Source organism: Tenrec ecaudatus, chromosome 12 (genome assembly GCF_050624435.1).
Source record: "Tenrec ecaudatus isolate mTenEca1 chromosome 12, mTenEca1.hap1, whole genome shotgun sequence".
Lineage (NCBI taxonomy): Eukaryota > Metazoa > Chordata > Mammalia > Afrosoricida > Tenrecidae > Tenrec > Tenrec ecaudatus.
This window is the reverse complement of record NC_134541.1, coordinates 114816534-114829673: the sequence shown is the minus strand read 5'-3', so window position 1 is coordinate 114829673 and position 13140 is coordinate 114816534. Positions and strand designations below refer to the sequence as shown.

At 47.5% G+C, this 13140-nt stretch overlaps 1 pseudogene; it reads left to right on the top strand.

The window, feature by feature from the left end:
• The first annotated feature begins 9454 nt into the window (after window positions 1-9454).
• LOC142422879 (transcription factor E3 pseudogene) lies at window positions 9455-10514 on the top strand (annotated as a pseudogene).
• The last annotated feature ends 2626 nt before the right edge of the window (window positions 10515-13140 follow it).

Below are 13140 nucleotides of genomic sequence, written 5' to 3'. Positions count from 1 at the left end.
TGCTGGGGTGAGATGGGCAGCCTCCTATGCTGTTAGGGGGAAGGATAATGAGTGAAGTACATTTGGAATGTTCTCTGGCAGGTTTTACCCAGAATTTGGTTTTCACCTGGTGTGCTTCAGACACATCCTCAGAAAAGGCTCGTGGCTAGAAGAGGGTAGGATGTTTGGTAGAGCACAGGATCTGCAAAAGTATACACACGACCCTCAGTGAGTTGCATTCACACAACAACTTCAACCATGGATCCAAACGTCTCAAAGATCATGAAGGGGGCCCGGGACAGGCACTGTTCATTGCTTGTCATCTAAGGTCAATCATGAAGGGGGCCCAGGACAGGCACTGTTCATTGCTTGCCGTCTAAGATCACCATGAGTCAGAGCGACTCCGTGGTGACAAACAACCAGAACATCACCGAGAATGTGACAGTTGGACAAAGAAGACCTTCAGCCCGCCAAGCAACACATGCAGAAATTTTCATAATCATTCGAGAGATGCAAACCAAAACAACCATGAGCTAGCGCCTCGCTCCGGTATGGAAAGCCACGTGTAAGAAACAAGGTAAGAACAAATGCTGGCGAGCGGGCAGAGAAACCAGAATCCTCAGGCACGGCTGGTGGACTTGTAAGCCAGGGAAACCGCTGTGGAAAACGGTATGGTGCTGCCTTAAACCATTGGGAATAGAGATCCCAAATGACCCAGCAATCCCTCTGCTTGGTGGATATCCCAGAAAATTAAAAGCCGTGACACAAATAGCTACACGCAGACCCATGTTCATTGCGGTACTAGTCATAATAGCGCTCAACGAACACCAACTAAATGCCCATCAATGGACAAAGGGATAGAAGAAATATGATCCACACGGCCAGTGGGGATAAATTGTGGTACATGGAAGGGATGGCAATGAATGAGGCGAAACAAAGTGGGTAGGAACTGTTGAGTGGAAAACTGATGAGCTGCGACGTAAGCCATCACCCAATTCACACACAGTTTCCACACAAAAAAGAGAGAGTTTGAAAGTGCTGCGGGGTTTTGACCCAGCCGTCTTGCTTTTAAGTATCTGCGAAGGAGGCAAATGGGCTTGCCGTGCCAAGCGAGAGGTCTGTGCTCATGAGCACACGTGTGCTGGGACTTCTGGAACAATATGTGAAGGATCTGTTCGCCTGGAAACATGATAAGACTAGAGGGAGAGACAGTTGTAAAAAGAGTTTGCTGACTGTTTTAAGATTCTACTATGGGGCCTGTGGGGTTGCCATGGCTGTAAAACTCTGTGTTGCTTCAAGTCTTTGCCCTTGAGGAATTAGTCATCTAGTTCTGGTGGGGAAAAATGTGTATTCAAAAGCAATAAACTTCGCTGACCGCAAGGAGGAAAAGTACTAAGAGCCAGTCAGCCAAGGACCCACTGTGTGTCAGGCACCTCGTGCACAATATCTCAGTGACGTCTCCCAACACCCAGTGGGCTGCCTTACCGACCGCTCGCTGTCCAGTCAACTCTAGCTCAAAGGGACAGTGGAAAGCCTGGCCTTGCATGCTCGCCAAGGCTGTACTCTTTATGAGATCAGGCCACCACTTCTCTCTCCAGAATGACTATTGGATTCGTAATGCTGACCCCACAGCTCTCCAGAGAGAGCTTAGCCACTATGTCACTGGGATTCCTGGGGTAAGTCTTAGCACCCCCATTCTACAATTTTTTTTAACTTGAGCTGCAGAGAACATAAGAAACTTTCCCAAAGACTCACTGGTAGAGGCGACCTAACTCCCAAACCAGCACTTTCTCCCGTTCTCTCCTCCAGCTGTACTGGTTGTCAGGGGCCCTGGAGGTGGCCCCTGGGTGCAGGGACCCTGTGGGAACTTTGGATAACAGAATAATGTACTGTCTGACTAGGGCCATCTTCATCATCATTTGGTATCGTTGGGTCCATTTCTGTGGCTCATTGAAGTTTCCCCTCATTTTTGCTGACCCTTTACTTCACCTATGGACCCTTGTTATGATCCACCCAGTAAAATGTCAGTCAAATCCTGACAGTCAGACAGTCCAATGCCTTGCCAGAGTCAATAAAACACAAATAAACGGGGTGGAAAGGGGAACCGATGACAAGGATCTATATATAACCCCCTCCCTGGGGGACAGACAACAGAAAAGAGAGATGTTAGACAGTGGAAGATCTGACAAAATAATAATTTATAAATTATCAAGGTTTCATGAGGGAGGGGGGAAATGAGGAGCTGATACCAAGGGCTCAAGCAGAAAGCAAATGTTTTGAGAATGATGATGGCAACGAATGTACAACTGTGCTCGACACAATGGATGGATGGATTGTAACAAGAGTTATATGAGCCCCCAATAAAATAATTTTTTAAAAACACACACAAATGATCATTTTTCAGGTATTCTCTGCTTTCAGCCAAGATCCATTTGACATCAGCAATGATATCCTGTGTTCCGCATCCTCTTCTGAATCCAGCATGAACCTCTGGCAGCTTCCTGTCAATGTTTTGTTGCAACTGTTTTTGGATGATCTTCAGTAAAATTTTGTTTGCATGTGAGATCAATGACATCTTTCTATAGTTTGCGCATTCTGTTGGGTCACCTTTCTTTGGAGTGGGTACAAATATAGATCTCTTCCTGCCAGTTGGCCAAGTAGCTGTCTTCCAAATTTCCTGGCATGGACGAGTGAATGTGTCCAGTGCTATTTTGATTGGCATCTATCCACTCCTGGAGCCTTGCTTTGAGCTAACATTTTCATTGTAGCTTGAACTTCCTCTTCCATTCACATCACCATGCTCACCTCGACTTTAGGAAAACATCTCCCCCTCCATCACATTTCAAGTGTCTTCTGACCCGAGGGCCCGTCCTCCAGCGACTCCGACAATGTTCTGCTTGTAGTCATTAGGCCTTCAGATCTGACAGTAGGTTGATATGGGCCTTAGGGTCCAAGCAGTGACTTCCTTCAATATGGAAGTAGTTGTTAGTCTGGAAGCCTTGTTGAAACCTGTTCCCTTTGGGTGGCCCTGCTGGCATCGAAATACCAGTGACACAGCTTCCGGCATCACAGCAACACACGAGCCACCACAGTCCGACAAACTAAGGGACAAGTGGTTCTAGTCTCAAGTCTCCTCTACGTAAGAAAGTGCCTGCATTCTTGCTGTCTGCCTTCCAACCATTGTTGAGCTCCTCACAATTCATTTGATCTGCAGTCATACGGATAGGAGGCTGCATTTGAATTCAGGTCAATTTGACGTCTAAGGCAACTGCACCTCACTGCCACCCTTTCCTGTTTGTGACGAAGACAGAAATAAGAAGTTATCAATCAGTGTGGGGCAGAAATGTCTAGGGACCACTCCAGGCTCCATTCTCCCCTCCCGTAGAAGTGGTTCCGACTGTGGGCAATGTTGGCAACGTCTCAAAACGTTGCTTGTTTCCATAAGTGGGAGCTGCCAGCTTCTAGTGAGTAGAAGCCAAGGATGCTGCTCAACACCCCCCCCCCATGCATGGGACAGCCACAGCCCCCCTCAAAGAACAGCATGGCCAAATCCCAACAGGCCTGAGGCTGAGAAACCTGTTCCATAAGAACAGAGCTCTAGCCACAGGAATGCCTGGGATAGAGAACACTTGTGTCTAAGGAGAACCTTGGTGGACTAGCGATGGCATGTTGGGCTGCCATCGGCAAGGTCAGCTGTTTGAAACCGCCAGCTGCTCCGCGGGAAGAAGACATGACTTTCTACTCCCATAAATAGTTACAGTCTCTGAAACTCACAGGGGCAGTCCTATCCTGTCTTTTAGGATCATTGTACATTAGCAGGGACTTGTTGACAGTAAGTTGTTCTGGACTGTACAGTCAGGGTGCGATGTAGCACCAATGAAGAATACAGCTTTCCCCCAGATCCTGGATACTTCCTCCCCCGCAACTACTATGATCTGAATTCTACCTTGCAAGTCTGGATAGAGCAGAGGCTGTACACTGGTGCAGATAGGAGCTGGAGGCACAGGGAATCCAGGGTGGATGATACCTTCAGGACCAGGGGGTGTGAGGGGCGATACTGGGAGGGTAGAGGGTGAGTGGGTTGGAAAGGGGGAACCGATTACAAGGATCTACATGTGACCTCCTCCCTGGGGAACGGACAACAGAAAAGGGAGTGAAGGGAGACGCCGGATAGGGCAAGCTATGACAAAATAATAAATTATCAAGGGGTCATGAGGGAGGGGCAAAAAGAGGACCTGATGCAAAGGGCTTAAGTGGAGAGCAATTGCTTTGAAAATGATGAGGGCAAAGAATGTACAGTTGTGCTTTATACAATTGATGTATGTATATGTATGGGTTGTGATAAGAGTTGTATGAGCCCCTAATAAAATATTTTTAAAAACCCAAACAGATGTACCCTCCCTTTCCTATTGTGCCCCTTCCTGGGTTGGAGGTAGACCCAATGCTATGCTATCATTGTGATCTTGCAGATAAGGGCAGCACCCCCTGAGGACGGCAGGGCAACGAGATGGGAAGAGCCTGTAGCCCTGGTGATTGCCCGGAATGAGCTGATGCACTAGCTGGGATTTTCAGCTGCAAGAAAAATAAACTTTCAACAATTTTAAACCATTATTGTTTTGAGTCCTGGTAGCACCAACTCTTATACTGTCTATCACGCTGTGAGGGTCTCTCTCTCTCTCTCTCTCTCTCTCTCTCTCTCTCTCTCTCTCTCTCTTGTGTTCAGAGAAATTCTACTGTCTTGAAAATACTCTCTGAAGAGGCTAGGTTTCCACTTCGTTTTCACAACAGAACCTGAAGGACCGGATAGCTTTCTAACTGCAATGCCATTAGAATCCGGCAGCATTTGCTCTGTTAGTGTTGCCCTCGGGTCCTCTCCATTGGAGTGTGTGAATTCACCAAATTCCCAGACTTTGACTCAGCTCCATTAGTCTTTGTTTACAGGGTTTCAAGTGGTCTCTTTATGCACAAGACGAGTTCCTGAATACAGAACCGGGGAACCTTTCTGAAATTTTAATCTCGGGGAGCATGGAATAAAGGAGAAGGTGCCCAGCCTCTGCTGATGGGCTGGCGACCCTTTTGTTCCCCATCCGGGATCAACAGGAGCCTGTGGGTGTCCACCTGGGTGTTGTTATGACCTCCACTGAGTCCTGCAGCCTGTTTCTCGCAGTCCAGGGAACATGGAGTATATTGTGGGGACACAACTGAGCACTTTCAGGGGAATGGCCTGGGTATTACTCCCAAATCGATCCTTAACTAGCTGTGATTCTTTTTAATTGCAAGGAACATCTAAACTAGCTGTAAGCCCAAGGATGAGGAATTTACTGACTCGTGTAACTGAAAAATCCCCAAGACAAGTGTCTAGGGACTCAGATAGTGTCATAAGAAGCATTCTTCCTTTATTGATGAGCCCAGCTTTCCTCTGTACTGGCTGCATTCCCAGACAAGCCTCTTCTCTGAGAGGGCACAAGGTTTGCAGACAGCCCCATGCATATATATCTCCATGGAGTTCCTCCACCTCCATGGGAGGAGTGCTTCTCTTTCCGCCAGCAGCCTTAAACTTGAATTCTATTGGCCTGGCTTGCAGGACACACCCACTCTTGGGGCAAGCACTAGGCCAGGAAGATGAGGTCCTCTGCTTGGATGATATAGAAGACTTGCCCAATCCTGGAGCCAGGAGTGTGTTCTATCCTGCCCAAACCATAAGGAGGGTTGGGGAGGCTGCTTCCCACGGAAAATGGGGATGCTAGACAGGAGAAAACCGTAGATGGTTACTATGTTACTTGGGATTCCCTAGCAACCGAACCCAGCTCAAGGACTTGGTGCAAGTCATTCATTTGGGAAGGTTCCCAGGAAGCACTGGTAAGCGATAAGAAAGACAGGAAGATCAGGAAAGTTGATAGAAGGTGCATGGAATGAGTGAGTGGCTTTTTAGGACAGCTGGGTCCAGTCCAGCGGGGACTCCCAGGAGACTAAACCGAACTTGTCTAGGGAGTGAGGGAGCTAGGATAAAGATCCATCAGCTCCCATCTGTCGCTGGTTGAGGCGACTTTCAAGAACTTATGTTTTCAAGCATTACCAGTTTCCTGGAATGTTGTTTGAGCAGGTTTCAGGGGGCAGCTCAAGGCCCCAGCAGACAGATCAAAGGGATGCTGCAGGAAGAAGCTAGAGTCCACGGAGAAAGGGGAGGCCCAAGGGCTCAGGCGAGGCCCAGGACATCACCACCACCAGCTATCTCAGAGCTCCACGGTCATGCTGAACCTCCAGAAGTGTTTTTGTGGGTGAACGCACATCTTCAGAGGCTCTCTCATTTCCCTCTCAGAGGGGACTCTCAAACTTCATTTCTGGGTTGGGCATACCCACTGGAGATACCCCTGAGCACCTGGCTCGTTTCAACAATAGACAACGTAGGGTGGTAGCTATGTATGTGTCCATCCTCTGGAGACGGATGCACCTGACATCTGAGGCAGCGTCCCAGCAGAAAACGATGGCACAGTCTAAAATGTGTAGTGACAAAGCATTGGATGAGGGGGGGAACACCAGGCAGCATTAGCAAGAGCAAGGAGCAGCAGCACCCCTGGGATGGAAGGAAACAAGTGGAAGGATGTGCCAGGCGGCAGAGAGCTGGGGTCACGAAACAAGGAAGGATCTAATGGTCGCCTAATGCTGTGACTGCGAGGAACCCGCCAGAGCCTGTGATCTTCCTGCATTCGGCATCATTTCATGTGTTACATGAGTCTGAAGAGGAATTTATGGACTAGTAGCAAACATATGGGCTTACATTGGATTTGTGAACTTGATCTGGGCTGGGCTGGGATGTTGTCTTAATATACAATTACTCTTGAATATAACACTCTCTCTTACTCCCATATGAGTGTCTCTGGATTTTGTTTCTCTAGTCAGCCCAGACTAATACACACAGTAACCCTGTAGGACAGGGTAGAACTGCCCCTGTGAGTTTCTGAGACCGTAACTGTTTACAGAAGTAGATGGTCCCCTCTTTCTCCCTCAGAGAGCTGGTGGTTTTGAGCTGCCAACCTTGTGGATCACAGACCAGCTCATAAGCACTGCACCACCAAGGCTCAACTAGAACTGAAGAATACTCCCAACGACCCTCAACTGTACCAGCAAACTCAACAACAAGCAGTTGCCCTCAAGTCAGCTGCCCTTCGGGTGACCTCAGGGGTGTCAGAGTAGACTGTGCCCCATTGGGGTTTTTCTGCTTGGTATTTTTTCAAACAGAAATTTATTTTCTCGCAGTTTAGGAGGATCTCTCTGCCATCGAGTTGATTCCAACTGATTATGACCTTATGGGACACTGACCCCGTGAGTTTCTTAGACTTTCACTCTTTACAGGAGTAGAAAGTTTCATCTTTCTCCTGAGGAGTGGATGGTGGTTTTGAACTGCTGGCATTGTGCTTAGCAACCAAACATGTAGCCACTCGACAACCAGGACTCTCCAGGGTTAGGAGACTAGAAGCCAGAATTCAGGATGCCAACTTTCTCTTGGTCTGCTCTGAGGAAAAGGTCCCTGTCTTTTAATCTTCTGCTTCTTGGTTAGTTAGCTCTCTCCGTGGGTCTTAGCATCTCTTACCCCATTTCTCTTGCCCTCATTTGTTTAACCTCTCTTGTATCTCAAATGAGATTCACTCAAGTTACTCCCCACAGAGACTTCTGGCAAGACAGTGAACTTGGCAGACACGCTACACAGACCCTCTACAAAAAAGACACAAGACACTTCATGGAACAGACACAGATGATAATCCTAGAATCCCAAGCTTCAAAGGGAGGGATAGAGAGGTGGATTGAATCTCCTGAGTCAGCTAGGAGAAGACGCTGAACAAAAGCAGCCAGAGAAGAGACAGACAAGTGAACTGATGGGTAGCCTGATACGCTGCAGTCACATTGAACTATTGTACACAGCACTCCATCCAGACAGCAGCCTGGCACACCATCAAATGTTAAGGAATGGGGGCTCCGCCCATGTTCCCCACACCCTCTTTATGACCGGAAGTATAACGAGCCTGCACCTTCAACAACCCAGTGGCTAGTGGCATCCCTGACACTCTGCACCCTAAGTCCCCTCCTTCTGTACTTCCTGAGGCCAGAGTTGTGCCCTCTCTGTTTAGGGTTCTGGTACACCAGCCCTGAGTCTGAAAGTACATGAACATCACCTCATTAGACTAGCAGGACACCCCATGGACTGTCAAGAACTCCTCCCAAAAGCAGATACCTTGCCCACAGCTGCCTTCTGGGCCTGAAAGAATTCCTTCTGGAAATAAATACCCTGGCCTCAGTCACCGTCTGAGCCAACACAGACTACTCCTGGACCAGGTGCCTTAACTCAGACAACATAGAGGTGGGCAGGAACTCCATCTAAGACCAAGTGTACCACCTCCTCCCCTAATCCATCAGCTGCTGGCTGGCAGAGGGTGACAACACATACTGGGTGTCCTGTCTCCCAGTTCCTATTTTCTCTATTTCTCCTCCTTTACTTTCCTCCCTTTATTTTTTATCTTTCCTTTCTCTTCTTTCTTTCCTTTTTTTCATTTCCTTCTGGGTTTTCTTTTTTTTTTACTTTCTATTTTTCTACTACCTCTTCCTATTTTTGCTTGTATTTTTCCCTTCCCTTGTTTTAATTTGTCTGTCATTTTTCTCAAAATTTTAGTTAAAAACTATTTTCTTCCAGTTGTTTCCTGATTTCCCATTTATTTTCCTTTCATTGTTTCTCTCTCTCTCTCTCTCTCTCTCTCTCTCTCTCTCTCTCTCTCTCTCTCTCTCTCTCACCTCACCTCACCTTGTCCCCCACAAAGGGAGACAACAAGTGTGCCCACACAGCTCAGGCACACCTGTACCTCACCCAGCCATTCATGTACAACCTGATCATTGATACACCAACCAAACCCACCCTCAACTGTGTGAAATGAACAGAGAATTGTGTGCACATTCTCATCCTCCATCACACCCATTGGAAGACAGCTGGTAAGTGTCTAAACACACAACAAAGCCGAAGATAAGGTCCAGGAAAAGCTTCAGGAGAAATGCTACTACAGCAACCGGACAAAATACATGAAAAGTCAGAAACCATTCAAAAACAGAAAATAAAAATCCAGGAGATTAAGACTAAGATTTCAGAACTAGAAAATATGTTTAAAAGGCAAACACATCGAATTGAATTAATGGAAAACTGAACTAGTGAGTTTGAAGACAAATCTAAAGCAATAATAAGAAACAGGGGAGCTTCCACAGCACAGAGAGCGGGAGAAGAGGAGAGGGAGTAAGGCGGTCATCTGGGGTTAGGTGCTGGGGCGGGGATGGGTCAGTCCAGGGGGTGGGGTGTGACTCACGGCCCATCCCACCTACCAATGGCTTAGCTGGGGAGGAGACGGTAGTGAGCTGGGGAAATGAGGACTCTTATTTTGTTAGGGGGGCCGGACTGAGGCCCGACCTGCATGTCAATCGCCCAGTGCTGGGCATCATGTCTCAGGCAGCCGAGCCAACCCGGAAGGCGTAGAGATCAGTGCAGAGAGCCCTCGAGCCGTGTCTGTGCTGTTGGAAGACTGCAGGTCGGCCAACTCAGCTCAACTGCTCAGTCCAGAATCTGGAATTGTTGCTGACATCGAATTAGAAAACGTCCTTGATCTAGACAACTTCTACGAACTCAAAGGCCAGCCCCTACCCTTCCGCTCAAGCCTCCCAGTATCACTCCAAGCCACACCGGCCACCCCAGCAACACTCTGCATCGTCTTCTGCAGGGGGCTCCAGACCCCTGCCACGTCCTTGTCATTGGCTTCAGGGGTCTTGCTGCATCAGCAGCTAATGTGGGCCCAAGCCCAGGAGCAGGAGAGGTGTGAGTGGCGGAAACAAGCTACTGCATCTCACTTCCCCAGTCCTGCACCTGCCTCTCCTGCCATTTCTGTGGTTGGTGTCTCTGCTGGGGGCCACACCTTGAGTGGCCCTCCCCCTGCTCAGGTGCCCAGGGAGCTACTTACAGTGCAGACTCAACTGGGAAACCCAACACACTACCACCTACAGCAGGCACGCCGGCAACAAGAGAAACAGTACCTGTCTACCACACTTGGACCTAAGCTGGCCTCCTAGGTCCTCAACCCACCACCAGGGCCCACTAGTGCCCAGCCACTCCCTGCCCCTGAGGCTGTGCATGTTACTGGCCTACAGGCAATACTCCCAACAGTCCCCAGGCTCACCATAGGCTCCAGCTCAGAGAAGGAAATTGATGATGTCAGTAATGGATCATCAGCCTGGAATCCAGTTTCAACTGTGAGATGCTCAGTTACCTGCCTGGAGGCACTGCAGGCTTGCAGCTCCCCAGCACGCTGCCTGTGCCAGGGAATCTTCTCGATGTGTGCAGTCATAGAATGTGGCCACACCAGCCATTACTGTGGGCAACTCCGGCCCAGCGGAGCTGCCTCACATCAAATGGGAGATCTCTGAAACTGAGGCAGGAAAAACACCCTCACAATCTAACTGTGTGTCGCAGACTATTCAACATTGACGACAGGATCCAGGAACAATGACATGCTGATCAGGCCTCTCTCCCTCCTCTGGGGTTTTCCTACCCAGGAAAGGAGGACCACCCAAGCCAAATGAGGCCCTGCCTTTTCTCCCAGCCCTTCATGAAACTGCCCTGCCCAGGTTTTCTGTGGGAAGCCAGTGAGGGTGCCCAGTTGGAGCCCACTGTTGCAGCCGTTTTATTGAGGGTCTTTCTTGTTTCGCTGACCCCACACTTTCCCAAGTATGTTTATCCAGGGAGGGATCTCTCGGGCATGTTCACAATAGGTGAGAAAAGCCTTGCTATCTTTATTTCTAGGGAATATTCTAGATGTTCTTTTCCCAAGACAGATTTTTTTTCTGTCCTTCTGGCAGTATATGAAACTTTAATGTTCTTCGCATATACCATCATTCAAATGTACCAACAGTTCTATCATCTTTCTTATTCATTGTCCAGCTTCACATGCATGTAAGGCAAATTTAAATGCCACGGCTTGAGTCAGTTACGCTTTAGTCCTTAAGTGACACCTTCGCTCTTCGACATATTGAAGAGGTCTTGTGCGACAGATCCCGATGCATGGTGTCATTTGACTTCTCCATGTAACATATCCATGCGTACTAACTGTGAGTCCACGCAAGATAAAGTCCTTGACACCTGTGTTAGTCTGGGTACTTTAGAGAAACCAATCCACAGAAAGTCATATGTATAAGAGAGAGTTTTATATAACGGTTAAGTGCATATCAAGAAAACATCCCAACCCAATGGCTGCCAAGCCCACAAGTCCAACATTAGCCCATATGTCCAACACCAATCCACAAAGTCCTCCTCCATCTCACAAAACACACACTGACACTGACTGCAGGAGGAAAGCTGAGTCAGTGAGCGTGTAAGCATCTCCGCGCTGGCAGGGGTCTCCACATGACTGCTCCAGCACCCAGGGCTGCATTGGGATAGGTCCATGTGGCTTCTCCTTGGGGATGTCTTGCAGGAAGTCAGCCTTGCCAGCTGAAGCAGGGAACTGGCTAAGGCAGCTACACCCTGGTCTAACCATCAGAAAGCCAGAGACCCGAGAACTAGAAAGGCGAGGTTCACTAAGCCATTTATCTCTCCGCCCTTCAATTAACCCCACATGTGTTTATCAGCCAGGTTGACACAGTAAACTTTAACTATATCAACACCTTCCATCTTTTCTTCATTCGTCACAATGTTGTTTGTCTATTGTGGATAATTTGGTTTTCTTTACAATGAGCTGCAGTCCACACTGAAGGTTTTGATTTTCATCAAGCACTTCAAATCCTTACATTGAGAAAGCAAGGTTGTGTCATCTGCAAAGTACGGATCGTTCATAAGCCTTCATCTAATGCTGATACTGAATTCTTCATCTCGTCCAGCTTCTCTGATCATTCGCTCAGCAAACAGATAGTACAAATATGGTGACAGGATACAACCGTGGTCCATGCCTTTCCTGATTTTAATGACTGCCTCTTAGACAAGGTATAGGTTCCACATGAGCACCTGACGTGTTCTGGAATTTTTACTCTTCCCAATGAGATTCATAGTTTGTCATGATCCACACAGTACAACACCCTTGGGTAGGGAATAAAACACAAGTAAACATATATTTGGTATTTTATACTTTCAGTGAAAATCTATTTTATGTCAGCAATAATCTTCCTCATGCCCCATCCTATTCTGAATCCATCCATGTCAATGTACTGATGAAATGATTATTGAATGATTTTCAACAACATTTTATTTGCATGTGATATTAGTGACTGTGTTAGTCCGGGTTGACTAGAGAAACAAATTCATAGACACTCATATGTGTATAATAGAGAATTTTATATCAAAGAGTAATTTGATATTAAGAAAACATCCCAGCCCAATCCAGATCAAGTCCATAAGTCCAATATTAGCCCATATGTCCTATACCAGTCTAAAATTTCCTCTTCAGACTCTCGCAACACACGCAATGATGAAAAAATGCAGGAAGATTACAGACCAGTGAGTGAAAAGTCTTGTGGATGCAGTGACAGTGGAAGCATCTCAGCTCTGGCATGGGTCTCCACGTGGGTCCTTCAACTCCAGGGCTCTAGTTCTATTAGGGGTCTTCATGTGACTTATCAGCAGAAAGACAAGCCAAGTATGTCTCCCGCCTCCAGGGAGGAACACAGGAGTTCCCAGAATCCTCAGAAGAAGGCCATGCCCACAGGGAGGCCTCATTGGCTATGGCCTGATTGACAGGATAGACTCCGTCCCTTTAAAAATTGACAGGAAATTATGTAACTGCCACAGTGATATTGCTCTATAATTTGAGCATTTATTCTTCTACGCCACAAAATTTGGCAAATAACTACTTGGCCAACTGACTGGAAGAGATCCATATTTGTACCCATTCCAAAGAAAGGTGACCCAACAGAATGCTTGAATTATATAACAATATTATTTGAGGAAATGCCATATTGTTTTCTACAGTGGTTGTACTGATTACAATCCCACCAGCAGTGTATGAGGGTTCCTGTCAGTCCTCACCTCTCCAGTAGTTATTGTTTTCTGCTTTTTTGAACTTTGCTCTCAGTTCTGGGGAGAGGTAGCATGGCACAGTCGTGCATCTCTCAGCCGGCTAGTTATCATGAGCTGTGGTAGTTAGG